We start from the raw sequence: 15,252 nt of genomic DNA, 5'->3' as shown, positions 1-15,252 counted from the left end.
GATTCTGGGCGAGAGCTCGAACATCCGCCCCAAACTTTGACCTTTTCCCCACCCCAAACAGAACGCGAGGCAGCCGGTAGATGCCTCCTCCGAGCAGTTCTCCGGTTGGGGACCACAGAGTTGCATCCAAGAAAGTCACCGACTATTCTGGGCCCAGATGGCTGTCTCTCGTCCAAAGAACTTTTCTCTTGGACATCTTCGCTCTCCATTCCCGCCTCCTGTCCTCGCACCCAGGAACTTGCTCGGATGAATCCTCTCCAGCCCTAGTTTAGGGTTTGCCTAGTGTGCGAACCTGCTCTTTTCGGGCGCACCTCGTCGCCCAGCCTTGGAGCTTATGAAAATGTAACCCAACTCATTGCCAGAAGTTGTTGCTAATTAGTGGATAATAAACTTCTGTAGCCAGGGCACAAAAGTCTTTTAAAAGTGCAAAGGTGTTCTTTGTTATGGCATCAGAAAAGGGATTAGCATATCAATTGGACTGAAGGGACCGGACAATGAGCCCTCCTCCCCCTGCGCTGCCCTCAGCTCGCCGCCCCGCCGCTGCCGCCACCTCCTCCTACTCCCTCAGCCCTTCCTCCTCCTCTTCCTCTCCCTGAGCCGAGCGCCGCGAACGCTCTATTGGGGAGTACCAGCGGCGGGCCCGGACCCACCAGGAAGGCGCAGTGCGTGCTTCCCGCCGCCCTCAAGGCCTCCTGGCCTCTGGCGCGCCCACGCCCGAGCCTGGCGCCAGGAACTCAGGCTCTCGCAGTGCCTAAGCACGAGCCGGTGGGAGGTGGAAGCGCTCAGGGCTGCAACACCTTGAGTGCAACGGTTGCGAAGGCCGTAAGGGCGTGGAAGAGACCTGCCCTGAGAAGGCAGCCTCACGTGGGGTCTCTAGCTAGCCCCCATAAGAGGGCCCCGACAATCCAGTCCGCATCCTTCCGCCCACCCTGGGCACAACAAACCCCAGCCGAGTTTCCACTTCTTTGGCAAAAAGGCGCCGCCAGCGCCCCACGCTCCTCTGCCCTGCACGCGAGTCCCGCTGACCTGGCGACCCACGCTTCACGCATGGGGCTGCTGGCGCGCGTTCGCAGGGAAGTCGAGACCCTCCAAATGTCCTTGGAGGCGGCGGGTCAGCTGGGCTGGCCACGAGGCGAGGTGCCTGCCAATTGCCCACCCCAGGGCCGCCGAGGCCAGGCTGTTGGAGTGTCCCAAGCCAGTGCAGGCCCGGCAGGGTTTCCACGTCACCTCGCCCCGGCACTTCGTCCCTATCACACCCCCAAGCCCCATGCCGGCTCCCCGGGTAGATACAAATCCGAGAGTCCATTCCGGAGCAGGTGCAGAAAAGCAAAGCAGAAGTTTCGGAAACAGAAACCCGGCTCAACCCTGCATGGCATACCCCCCACCCCACATACACCCGCTGTGACCCCCATGCGCCCGATCCCGCCCGGCTGTGTCCTCCCCAGAGAGCGCGGGGGCCCGCGGGGCGGCCTTGGGCTCTGGGTGCAGTGAAGCAAAGATCAGCACGAGGAAGGAAGGCGAAGGGGGGAAACTGGCAGCGATGGCGCGCTTGGCTCGCCCGCAGCCAAGCCCAGACCCACCACTTTCCGGCCGTCCGCCCGCTAGGAGCCGCGGGCCGGGCCACTAGCCTCTCGGCCGCGAAGCCCCCGCCACCAGGCCACCGCAGCGAGGAAGCGCTTTCTTTCCTTTTTCTTCTCCCCTCCCCCCTTCCCCCTTTTCTCCCTAGAGGCAACTTCCGTCCTCTAAATGCATTTCAAAAAGAGAGAGAGAGGGAGAGCGAAAAGAAAATCTCTGGGGCTCTTTCTCCACTCGCGTCGCCTCCTCCTAGCACTGATGTTCGGCGAACAAGAGCCAAACTCACACAAGTTTTCCCCGAAAACGAACCGCTTTAACTGCCGGGAGGAGGAAAAATGGGGGAAAAAAAGTGGAGGTCGGTGTTTTCCTAAATGCAAAACATCAGAGAGGACTCTGAAAAGAGCTTTCCTTTCCCTGCGAAATCTCCATTGTTGCTTGGCAAACAATGGGAGCCGGGGCGACTGCAGGGCCGTGAGAATGAATAGGCGATCCGCGGGATGTGTGCGGGTCAGTGCTTGGGGTCCCGGGCCTAAAGCCCCTTTCTCAGCTTGCCACAATAAACCAGCGCAAGGTTTAGTCTTTACTGGGTCACCGGCCATCCTCTATTATTCAACACTTCACAACAAAAAACACTTATTAATCAGCGCTGACCAGAGGCGTCTTTTGAAACAAGAGAAGAGGAGAGAGGGAAGGAGAGAGAGAGAGAGAGAGAGAGAGAGAGAGAGAGAAGAAAGAGAGAGGCGAAAAGATTGAGAAGCCCTGGGCAGATCTTTCTAAAGCCCGAGCAACCGCAGGGTACTTTTCCTCCTGTGGCCAAAGTTTATTTGATACAAGAAAGTTTGTAATCAGCCACGGAGAGGAGACCTGGGTTTCTCCTCATTTGCCTTACTGCCCTTCCTTCCTCTGAAGATGCTGGAGACTTTGTTGCGAGGAAGGATGGCTTTAGGTCAGATTGCTAAGGCCTGATCTTAAAGATCTAATTGTTATTGGAAGAGAACCTGTCTCCAAGCTGGGCCTCCACTCTGGAGATGGCGCGAGGAAGACTGCCCAGCTCTGCCCTGGGCACCCTGCTGATGGATGAGGTGTCAGGCCAGTCGTCATGTGAGGACTGGTTTCCAAATGGTATGAGCAGTAGTCAAATGTGCTACTTATTGGTGATACTGGATGCAATCTGTAGTTTTTTTTTTCCTTGGTGCTGTTTCAGGTTGGATATATTGAGAGAGTAAACTTGCTTGTTAAAGTGAAGAGGAGCTGATTATTCCTCTGGTCAAGGACTGAAGGGACAAATCGTGAATCAGAATTTTCAAGGAGAAAATGGTTCAGAATGCTTCATATCACTAAAGTCAGTGGACTCTTTGCTCAACTTTGATAATTTTTACAAGAGCTTATTTGATGCCTGTAGCCTAATTGTGTATCTTTCATTTATCTGGTTACAGGATAATTATGAACACATGCTCAGACATATATGGACATTCATATACATCAAAGTGAAGTGTTACATATGTCAGCTTTATGCACAAATTTAATCCATTTATAAACTCAGCTAGACTTGTTTTTGATGGCAAAATTTTGTCACTTTTTGATTTGGGGTTGGAAGCCAATTTTTCTTTCTTTTTTTCCTGTTTCACTTTACCCAGGTTGTAATTTAGCCATGTGAGCAAATCTCTTTTGTAATGGCTAGTGTGTACAAGTGATCAGAGGCAGAAGATATTGAATCTTGGTTGTCAAAGATGTAAAACAATTATTTTCCTAAAGAAACAGAAGTGAATGTCAAAGCAGTATTCTTTTAAGTTAAAAATTTCGTTAGTGTGCACTTTTAGATTTCTGAGTAATGTAACTAACCATTTCACTTGTTATGATTCAAAGAAGCTTTTATACCCAGAAAATGTATGGGTGGGAGATTGTGAGTTGAACAAATTAAGCTGTAGAACTAGATGGCTTGGTAATGAAAGCAAGAATGCAGAATTACTTGGTAGTAATGGTATTTACTAGAGTTGAAGTAAATGCAAAAAAAAAAAAATGTGTTGCATGGTTTGGTCTCAAGAAGTGTGTTTTGAGATTGGCTTTTTATTTTTTAAATGTAGAAAATATTTTGTTGCTCAGATTTTGCAGAGCTCAACAGTTCTTGCAATGGAGTAATCAACTGTTATCTGAATTATTTAAGGCCTGGGATTAAAGGCCTTGAAGTTGAATCCTGACAAGCTCTCACATGTAGGCAGGGAAAAGTTTAGTGTTCGTCTTATCTTTCTGTGGAAACTTTGAAAATAATTTGGCCAAATGTGGTGAATTATTTTTAAAACTCATTCATAAGAGCAATGAATAATTCTTTCACAAATTGTTTCTCAAATGAGATTATTCAGAAAACCAATAGGTAACTGTTCAACACATAGCAGTGTCACCTAAAGTGCAATGTTTTCTAAAGACTGTTATTTTAAAAAGTGTCTATGCTGTAGGAAGCTTCTCTGTTTAAGGAAAGTATTTAAGGTCATGATACACAGAATATATTCACTGAACAAATTCACTTGTGAGACATGACAATTTTATGTTATGTTTCCCCTCTTTAGTATTTTTGTTGACTTCCTATTTGTCTTAAAGGAGACACTATTCCATTTGTTTATGTATTTTTACTTGTAAATCCAAGGTATATATTAAATAGGATTAATATTTCATAAATTGTCTTTTGAGTGACTTCTATTCAATAAGTGAATAGTAGGGAAATGCTTTACTTGCAATGTGTACTGCACTCAATGCGTATACTCATATGTATCATCACACAACACAATTTTAACATGTATTCATGAATTCCAAATACTTTACTTTTCTTTTCTGCCCTCCTTCCTTCCTTCTTACCTTCTTCCTTCCTTCCCTCCCTTCCTTTCTATCTCCCTCTCCCTTCCTTTCTCCCTCTCCCTCCCTCCCTACTTCCCTCCTTCCTTCCTTCCTTCTTTCCTTCCTTCCTTCCTTCTTTCCCTCCTTCCCTCCTTCCTTCCTTCCTTTTTTTCTTCTAAACCAAGTACATAGCATTGTAATGACATTCATCGAACATATCAGTGAGTTTGTATAGAAATTAAAATAGTTTCCACATTTGTCAAAGAAAAACAATGATGCATAAGCGTTTTATTAGCAAACATTTAAAGTAATATTTGTTGAAATTACCTATGATGGAAGCAATATTTATTAAATTGGGTGTATCTTTATGAGATCATTATTATTACCAAGTACCTTTATTCTGGGATAATACATGTGTACTATTATATTTTTAAAATAAGAAATTGCTTATATCTAGAACAAACTCCTAAAAACTACATGACAGTTTAGTACATCATAAAAATTGCTTCACAGGTATCTAAGTCACTATCTAAGGCACACATATATATGCCTTAAAAAGCCACCTGGACAGTTTTCTCTTTTTTAAAAAACATGGCACATTTAAATAAATCTCAACTACAAAATGAAGCAGAAATCCTGATAGAACTTGCGCATCTTTATCCTAGTGGAGATTACATGACAAAGCATATGCCTATAAAATGAAAAGTATATACAATCTGGTGAATTTATTTTGAAGCATATTTCAATTTTTGCATTTGTTTTTCTTCCCAGCAGATGCATATAATTCAGACCTTTTCCCCATCTTGACAGAATTTATCATGTTCAGTTCAAATTTATGTCAACATGATCTGACAAAATATAGTATCAATAGGTTATCATGAAGTGGATATGTAAAGTCTGCTGAATGTTGCCTTAATACAGACTTTCTCTTTTATCTAAAAATAAATCGATGCTGTTTTTCATGATAGAGAAGGTAAAAAGGAACTGATAGGATTTTGACTTGCCCCCTATGATTTGCCCTGTTGCCAGAGAATTCTGGTGAGTTGTATAGATCTAAGACTTCTGTGGAGTGACTCAACCTGGTACTTACTTATTTATAAACTTCCAGCTCACTAGAGATTCAAAGTTATATTTAGGAAACCAGAACCTCACATGATATGTGTTTATTTGATTCTTTGATTTAAATACTTCATGAGAACACCAAAAGCAATTTTTAATGAAAATTTTTTATTAGGTTTACATGCATTGCATTCAAACTCCCTTGGTGTATCTCTGTATATACAGTGATATGACATGTCAGTTTTTTGGAAACAAAGAAAAATCAAGCTTCTAAATGAAACTTTTCCCCCCAGATTACTTCCACAGTTCTTCTTGGTTTGATATTTTCTTCAACCAATCGCCTTTTGGTAAATATGCTGTAAAATTCATTTTGGTATAGATATCAATTTTTCACCAAGAAATCTCTCTGCTTATATAACCATTTGTGATAAAGCAAAATATTCAAGAGAATTTCACAAAATATTCTAAAAATGTGTGTGTGTTTAAGTTACTTAAATTCTAACAGTTTTTGAATGCTTACTATAAGTATAAAAAGAAGCAGTCAATACTCCCATACATTGTAGCAGTTTTTTTTAAATAAATAAAACTAAGTTGTTGTCTACAGAGAAATACTTCTGTATTTAGACTTTTTTTTTTAAAAGAACTTGTAATTAGTGATTGAAGGTATAAGATTGATACAAGCTTCTGTTTCCATTAAGGAAGCTCTTTGGAGATACCATAAGAAACTAACCATGTTGACGTGATGACAAAGAGCTAAAGGTATTTTTGTTTTTTATGGCTTCAAATATAGCTCAGTGTCCTTGAACACTTCCAGTGTCCCTTATTTGGTTTATTGCTTTTGGGAGAATATGTATGGGAGCAGGGATGTTGGAGAGGAGCAGCATTGGGCAAGAGAGTCTATGAATCTGGTAGGGTTTGAGTGTTAATGCTAATGATATTGAACCAGTCTCCTTGTGCCAGGAAAGGATCCATTTTTCAACATTTTCTTTTTCTCTCATTCTCCTGCCTCTTCACTCAAAATGGTTAAGAAATCTCATGAAAATTAAGCTCTGGTAAAAATCATTTGTTCTGTACTCCATGGCAAAGGTATCAAGAGGCAAGGGAATGACTCAGATCTGGCACTTTTGTATTCTAGGTAGTCTACAACAATACAATGTTATTTTTTATGGGGTGCACAATATTTTATTCCCCAGTAGTTACATGTCAACTGCAGATGCATGGAGAATGTATTTAAAATTAAAGCCCTAAAATTAAGAACATTCACTTGAACGTATTTTGAGGAGGGAAAAAAAAGCATTAGGGGGAAGAGATCATAGCTACAGAGAAAGAAAGTATTTAGTCATGAAAGTACACATTTACATTGTATTGTATTGTATTGTATTGTATTGTATTGTATTGTAACTAGCTTTACCCAAACTCCAGTTTTCAGAAGACTACAGTCAACTGAAGTTTATGAATATTCCAAGAGTTTTTCTAGATATTCCAGATTCTCATGAAAGTCAACTTTTGTAAAAGCAGCCAGTTGAGACCCTACTCCATCCCCACCTGTTTTTAATCCCCTGGAGGTTAAATGATCCTCTGAGACCTAGAGATAAAAAAGGTTGCTTGTACATATATATCACCACAGAGCCTAGCTGGGACAGGTTTTTCTGGGGGCCACCTGGGAGCTATAGAGATGAGGCTGTGGGGCTTGAGCAGAAAGGCTGCTAAGCCTCAGAGGATAGGTTCCCTGGCCTTTGCAAAGGCTCTTGCCCTCAGGAGCAGAACCGCTCTCTTTCCAAAGTGGCAGGGTAATACCAATTTCATGCTTTAGTGAGGCTCTGGGTTTGCTAGCCTCAATCCTAATGATTCTTACAGCTGTAAAGAAAAGGAGGTTTGAGATCAAGCTTTTTCTCCTCACTTACCTCCTTATCTTTTTCTCCTCTGCCTTCTCGTCATCCTTTCCCTCCTCTTCCTCTGCCTTCTCTTTCCTCCCTCAGACTGCAGTGGCACTGCATGGGCAGATGTGTACTCTGCCATTGGTTGGCCTGGTTTGCTAGTTATGTTTTAAAGTTAGTCAAGTGAGCATTTCAATGAAGTGTCTGGCTCAATTTTGTTCTGCTTTTTCTTTTGAATGTTCTTCTCTTCAAAGAAGCTAAATATCTTATACTAATGTATTGCTGAGCACATGCCTTACTTTTTAGAGTTTGGAGGTCAGTCCAGAGGCACAGAGAAGCCAATTCCAAGTGTGAATTACCAAGGGTAACCTAAGGTTTACTGACCTGAATCATGTCTCTGGGGGTGACTAAGCACAATCCTAGAACTTCAGGAAGAACCCTCCAAGATTTATGAGTTCTGGATCTGTTACAGTATGGAATAGGGTTGTTTTGTCTAGATCATTTTTTTTTGATCCATCCTATTCTTGTATGTGTATGTAAGGAAACAGAAAATGATGGGGGAGTGGCATGAGAACCAGATGATGCAATGATGGTAGGGATAATAGTTCAGATAAGTGAATGGCCTCTGTTTAAAGCTAGAACACAGTCACAAGTCTCAAAACTGATATCAATGACATTTTAGGAAATGAAAACAAGCAAGCTAGACTGAATAATCATACAGTAATTTTACAAGGTCTCTAATTTGATGTGCTTCCTGAGATAGAATGAGGGATTAAGAGGAGCTAAAGTATCTGAGTTGCTTGAGACATGATAGAATTGCTGGGTTATAAGGAACATTGTCTAGTGTGTCCCCTGATCTTTAAGAGACAGAGGGAAAGTAGAAAGAAAAAAGGATGACTATTTTGTTGAGTGTACTATTTGTCAAATGACTCTTTAACAGACATTTCATATGTTTGTATCAGAACTGTTCAGGTTTTAATTTTTCAGCATTTTAAAGATGAAAACTCTGGGGGATGGTTGTTTAATCTGGCCAGGGCCGCACAGATAACAAATTTTGAAATCCAGACTAGAATTCAACTAATTTTGTTTCCAGAATCTGTATTCTTCTTCTTCTAGAAATGATTTATTTTCCTCATAATCACTCATGACAGAAGTAAGTATTTAATCACCATGCATCTTCTGAGACTCATCTTTCTCTAAACCCTCCTCCCTGCAGTTTCTCTAGTATTTTCCTCCCTTCCTTCCTTCCTCCCTCCCTCCCTCCCTCCCTTCCTCCCTCTCTCTCTCTCTCTTTCTCTCTCTCTCTTTCTTTCTTTCTCTCTCTCTCTCTCTCTCTCTCTTTCTCGCTTTCTCATACTTCTGTCCCTGGGCAGATGCCATATACTTTTTCAAACTCTCCTGTCCAAAAGCTCTCTCTATTGTTTGGCTCAAGCTGTTCCGTTTGTCCGCAGTGCCTTCACCAGGACATTGACATGGGTTGCCTTTTATTCACAAGGGTGTATGAACTGATGGGCTGGAGGCCAGACCAATTATATACAAATGTATACATGAACTGGAATTTACATGGCACTAAACTGTGAAACAGAAATTGGGCAATGGAAGTAGCAGTTTTGCTTTTTCAGAAATATAATTTGGTAATGTGATAATTTTTTGTAGTTTTCAAAAATATTTATTTTAAGTAAGTATTTTTGCTATTCTGTCTCACTTTCTAACACAGTCTAGCTACTTAACTCATGAATCTGAAACTTCCAGTGCTTATATTGGTTCTTATTGAGCTTAGGCATCATTTTGTAGCAGAATTAACTCTGTCAAGCCATTGATTCATGATGATGCACTTATTATATGTTTGATACTTAGTTTTTAATCCTAAAAGGATGGAACAATAGAATATACTAATAAATTTTGACTTGTATTGCAAGAAGTTTTCTAGATGTGAATATATATTTTATATATTAAATATAATTTCCTGCTTCAGTATTCTTATAATAAAGGTAATAATCCTTATTTTAAAGGCAGCAGTGAAAGTTTTTCAGTATTGACAGAACACCCAAAGAATGACAGACAAGATCCAGCATGAAAACTGAAATGGAAGTGTTCAGTTAGTAAGTTTTTAAATTCAAGTTTGTATTTACTATTGAGTCCTGAATGTTAAATGAATACTTTTATTTTTCTTTCCTTTTTTAAAAAATTTATCTATATGCTTGAAAGGTAGAATTGCAGAGAGAAAGAAAGAGAGAAGAGATAGAAAAGATAGAAGAGATATGGAGAGAGAGATCTTCTATCTGCTGGTTCACTCCCCGAAATGTCCACAACAGCTGGATATGAGCCAGGCCAAAGCCAGGAGCTAGGAGCTTCTTCTGGGTCTCCCATGTGGGTACAGGGGCCTGGGACTTGAGTCATCTTCTGCTGCTTTCCCAGGCACATTTGCAGGGAGCTGGATTGGAAGTAGAGCATCTGAGACTTGAATCAGCACCCATATGGGATGTGGCACCTGCTCAACTTGCTCACCACAAATCTTGGCCCCTCTTTTTCTTTCTTACAGTTTTTTTTTCTAAAGCATTACTCTTTTTAAAGAGTAATATATGAGAAGCAGACACCGTGGTATAGATGCCGCTGCCTGAAGTACTGGCATCCCATATGGGCTCTGGTTCAAGTCCTGGCTGTTCCAGCTCTCTGCTATGGCCTAGGAAAGCAGTGAAAGATGGCTCAAGTCCTTGGGCCTCTGCATCCCTAAGGGAGACCTGGAAGAAGTTCCTGGCTCCTGGCTTTGGATTGTTTGAATTCTTTCAGAATAGTATGGTTTTCGTAGGGACCAAAGTATTAGACCAATAATCTGAGATTTATTTGGAGTCAAATCTCAGGTGAGCAGTATTGCTCTTTGATTTAATTTCATCTTCAATGTGAGAATAAAATTACCAATTTACAAAAGAGTTATCAGATACTAATTAATCTATTTGTGCATTACTAATATATTCTAATACAGTTTTCAAGGCTACAAACTCAGATGTGGAAGTTCTGTTAATATATAATGTATCTCAGTATTTCAGTTATTCCAATGTGTACTTATCAGACTCAAAATACAGATGAATTTTATAGGAGACTTAATGTTGGCTTTATGCTAACTAAATCACTATGGAAATATTATTAGAAAACACTGAATTCTCTTGATTTCCTCTCTGAAGTTAAAGATTTATTTCTCTATTTCTCTGTAGTATTCTTTTTTAAAAAAAAAAAGATTTATTTTATTTATTTGAAAGCCAGAGTTACAGAGCAGGGAGAGAGAGAGCGACATCCACTGGTTCACTTCCTAAATGGCCACATGGTCTGGACTGGGCCAGGCTGAAGCTAGGAACTTCATCCAGGCCTCGCACGTGAGTGCAGGGGCCCAAAGACTTGGGCCCTCCTCTACTGCTTTCCCAGGCTCATAACCAGGGAGCTGGATTGGAAGTGGAGAGCCAGGACTTAAAAGGGATTTCCATATAGGATGCCTGCATTGCAGGATATGGCTTAACCAATTAGGCCACAACACTGGCCCATGTATTATTCTTATATATATAGCATCTTTTGGCTTTTATGTAGAAATGTAGAACAACAGATTTAGGAAAATAAGCCTGCATATCTCAATGGATCCAATTATGCTTATCTCCAGTTTATAGTACATATGGAAAATAGAATTTAAAGATACATTTATTTGGTGCAAACTTTTTTTGAATCTATGCATACCTTTTTTGTAATATTCATTTTTGATGAAATTTTTGAAGATCCCTTGTATGAATGGATTTCAAAATGTATTTTCCACCAAAACAAACATGTCTTTTAATTCCATTTCCTTCAAACTTTTTCAAGTCCCCTCATATGCTATATCTGAAGCCATAGAAACACCTATTATGAATTATTCGGCATGGCTGTAAAGAGAGCTGACTGTCTCTAACCTGCTTAAGCTAACTCTAAGGAATTGTTTCGGGTTTGCAGGAATTAAACTATTTCAATAATGTTATCTGGACAGGCAAATAAGTCCGATCATGTGATAACTTTCTGGGGAAAGTGCATCTCACACAGATGAATACATTCTATCACGGAAAAGTCACTGGATTAAAAGTCAGCCCCCATTTTTAAGTTCAGCTCCACCACTAACAAACTGAATGAGGCAATGAATAGTGCCAGTTTCATCAGTTGTGAAATAAGCACAGTGGATTAACATCATGTGCTGCAAATCTCTGCAATCCTAGGCTAGTGTCCTCCCTAGTGTTTTATACAACCTTCCCCAAAAGAGTTTCTGGGGATTGGGAAAGAACTCTAGGCAAACTACATAGCAGGGAGTATTGCCTGCAGAGAGCTGTGCACATATTCAATAAATACATGTTGCTTAAAATTCTTGATGATTAATTAGCCATCTAGAGAAAGCCTGTGATCAATGTTGATGACTAAACCTTAATGGCAAAATAGTTAAAATTTATTGAATGTTTCTAAAGTGCCAGGCACTCTATTTGCAGTTTGCATATGATATCTCATTTAAGCAATCATCCAGGAAACACATCTAAATCCTCCTGGTGGGTCCTGACATCATGGTGTAATTGGTCATCCTTATCAGGAAAAGTCTTTTTTCTGGGCTTGTTTAGAGCTTCCCTCATGAAGTAATTTGAAGAAATTCAATAAATGTAAATGGATTTGCACTGGTAGAAAGCAGGGAAAATATCCATAAAAACCTGAAACTAACGCACTGCATATACAAATTGCATCTTGAAAAACTATAGCCAAGATCACATTCAAAGTAGAATCTTCTTCCTCATCAACCACAGTTCCACCTTTCTCTGGTTATTTAAATAAGCAGGAAGTGGTTTTCCCTTCTTTGAGTTCTACCAGGTAAATATCTTAGGAATTCAAATGTATTTTCTCTGTCCCTGGCATAATTGTCTTACTGAAGACATTAATCCTCTCATTAAATAAATGTCATATTGGTCTCCTCAATAGTCTCTCTTTTCACCTTTTTCTAATACATTCTTTTTTTTTTCTTGCTGCCAGAGTGAGCTTCCTAGAAGTCAAACTGATTGTATTTTAAAGTATCTGACAGCTCCTCTTGATATCCCACATGATACAAGGTTGCTTTGCCGTTGCCTTTCCATGCAGAGGGAGCAGCTGTATTCTGTGGTTTCTATGCATTTTGATATATTCTTCTTTTTTTTTTTTTAATTTATTTTTTTATTTTTTTATTTTTTTTTTTTTTGACAGGCAGAGTGGACAGTGAGAGAGAGAGACAGAGAGAAAGGTCTTCCTTTTGCCGTTGGTTCACCCTCCAATGGCCGCCGCGGCCGGCGCGCTGCGGCCAGCGCACCGCGCTGATCCGATGGCAGGAGCCAGGAGCCAGGTGCTTTTCCTGGTCTCCCATGGGGTGCAGGGCCCAAGCACCTGGGCCATCCTCCACTGCACTCCCTGGCCACAGCAGAGGGCTGGCCTGGAAGAGGGGCAACCGGGACAGAATCTGGCGCCCCGACCGGGACTAGAACCCGGTGTGCCGGCGCCGCTAGGCGGAGGATTAGCCTAGTGAGCCGCGGCGCCGGCCTGATATATTCTTCTTCTAGCAAGTATGTTTTATGTATGTTTCTTTTCTTGGATTGTGAGAGTTCTATGATAAAGTATCTTGGAATAATATCAGTGATTTGTACATTTTAATAATTTTTTTTTTCTGTGAACTTCTATTTTATTTTTACCTAGAAACCCTTTATTTAAGGTATACAAACTTCATGCATTTCACATATACAAACTTAGGAACATAGTGATTTTAATACTTCTTAAAGGAATGAAGAACTTTGGGACTTTGAACTATTTCATAAATCTGGTAGATGAGGCATAAAGATTCCTTTTTCTGTTACTGTCATCTTGGCCAACAACAAAAGACTAAATGGAATATTGATTTTTCAGGGTAAGTTTTGGCCTAACAGCTAAGATGCTCACATGTCATATCCAAGTTTCAGGCTTGACTGCTGACTTCACTCCCAACTCTAATTCCCTGCTCGTATTCTCCCTGGGTGGCAGAAGGTGATGTTTCAACTAGCTAGGTCCCTGACACCCATGCAAAAGATCTGGACTGAGTTCCTAGTTCCTGGGCATTGGGGGAGTGAAACAGCAGGTGGAAATTCTCTGTCAGTCTCTCTCTCTCTCTCTCTCTCTCTCTCTCTCTCTCGCTGCTTCTCTATAAATAAATGAATAAATAAGTAAAAACTTTAAGAGAAAAAGGAGAATGGATTTCAAACTTTCAAACTTCCATTTCCTCTGGACCAAAGACCATATTCTCCCTGAGATAGGACCAGTTCTATGTTGTTAAATCAATTTTGCAGCTCTATTTCATTTAGAATTCAAGAATTTCAGATCTTTGTGCCTTTGCTGCTTTGTAAGCCAGTCCTTTTTCTAGCTGCAATATTGCCAGTGGGATGGAACCAGCCATGTTGATGAAAACAATTTGAATTCTCAAAGCATAGATAGTAGAGTCAGAGAGGTCTAATTTCTATTGATGATTCTATTTTCTATTAGTCATATGAACTTGAATGAATTTCTTACCCAGTTTAACCTTAATTTATTTTTTTGTACCATGGAGTTAATTTCTTGGTTATATGACTATTTTGAGCATCCAGTGTTGTGACATACAAAGTACCTAGTATAATGCCCGGCATAAAGTACTCTTATAATAGTAGCTATTATTATTAGCATTTAATGCTCTGTTACAATAGAGAGCATCACAGTTCACTAAAATGCTTTTCAAATCCATTATCTTAATTGACTCTTACAAAAAAACCCCAACCCTATAATTTTGATCTATGAAAAGTGTTGGGTTCATCACCTTAGAATTTCTGATAGGCAACTTATTTGGCCAGGTGGAAGCTTGTAAGGGCCAAGAGATAACTGTTTTAGAATTATTTCTCACAAATCTGGTCTTTCTTTCCGGTAGCAGAGTTAAGGACATGGTTACCCTGAGAGTCAAACTAAATCTCTAGTCCAGAAAAGAAATGCTTTCAGAACCGAGCCTATGATGACACAAGAGGGCCATAGGAAGTAAGTTAGACTAAATTCTCAGAATAATATGAATGAAGATGAATAAAGAAGTGGGGAGAGAGGTACTGCAGAAGCTTCTTAGCTCTGCAAAAGCTGGGCACTCTGGAATTTGGGCTTAACCTAAAAACCCTTGGGAGCCACCCTTGATAGTTTTTTCTGTGTCACCCTCTCTCCATCCATCAGAAAACTGCAGCTTCAAAATAGTTCTTAAGTCTAATCACCCCCAGCTTCAAAATATTTCCTCAGTCTAATCACTTTTCTCTGTTTTACTATCTTTGACAGAACATCCCTCATTTTTCTCTTGATCTACTGCAATAGTCTTCAAATTGCTCTCCTTATTTCTACTCTTGACCATCCTGGCCCTTATCTATAACCTATCGTTTATAGGGTTGCAAGATTGAGCTATTAAAATCAAATCACATCACTCCATTGTTCAAAACACAGTTTTGCTGCACTCACACACAAAAAATCCAAAGTTCTTACAATGATCCACAAAATTTTCACTGTCTACTCCCTACCCCACCCCACCCTACCCCCAAACTCCTCTTCTAGTTACTTTCTTTATTTTCTTCCCTCCTCATTCCCATCTAGCCACACTGGCCATCTTATTCATGTATCATATGTATTATGAAACTACTGGGTTTTCTTCATTTTAATTGATTTCTAATAGGTTTAGAGATATATTTATGATCCATATCTGTAATAATAGGAACGTTAAAAAAAATCAACCTTATTTCTGGTTCAGTCTTACTTTCCTGCTATTATTTTCTCTTCCTCGTACCCTTCTTAATTAAAAACTAAAATGTAATCCTTCTTGTTTTTTTTTATTGTAAAATCAATATACACATTTGTGACAGGAAAATCA

Source organism: Oryctolagus cuniculus, chromosome 6, assembly GCF_964237555.1.
Source record: "Oryctolagus cuniculus chromosome 6, mOryCun1.1, whole genome shotgun sequence".
NCBI classification, from domain to species: Eukaryota; Metazoa; Chordata; class Mammalia; order Lagomorpha; family Leporidae; genus Oryctolagus; species Oryctolagus cuniculus.
The sequence above is the reverse complement of the archived record's forward strand: the minus strand, read 5'-3'. Positions refer to the sequence as shown.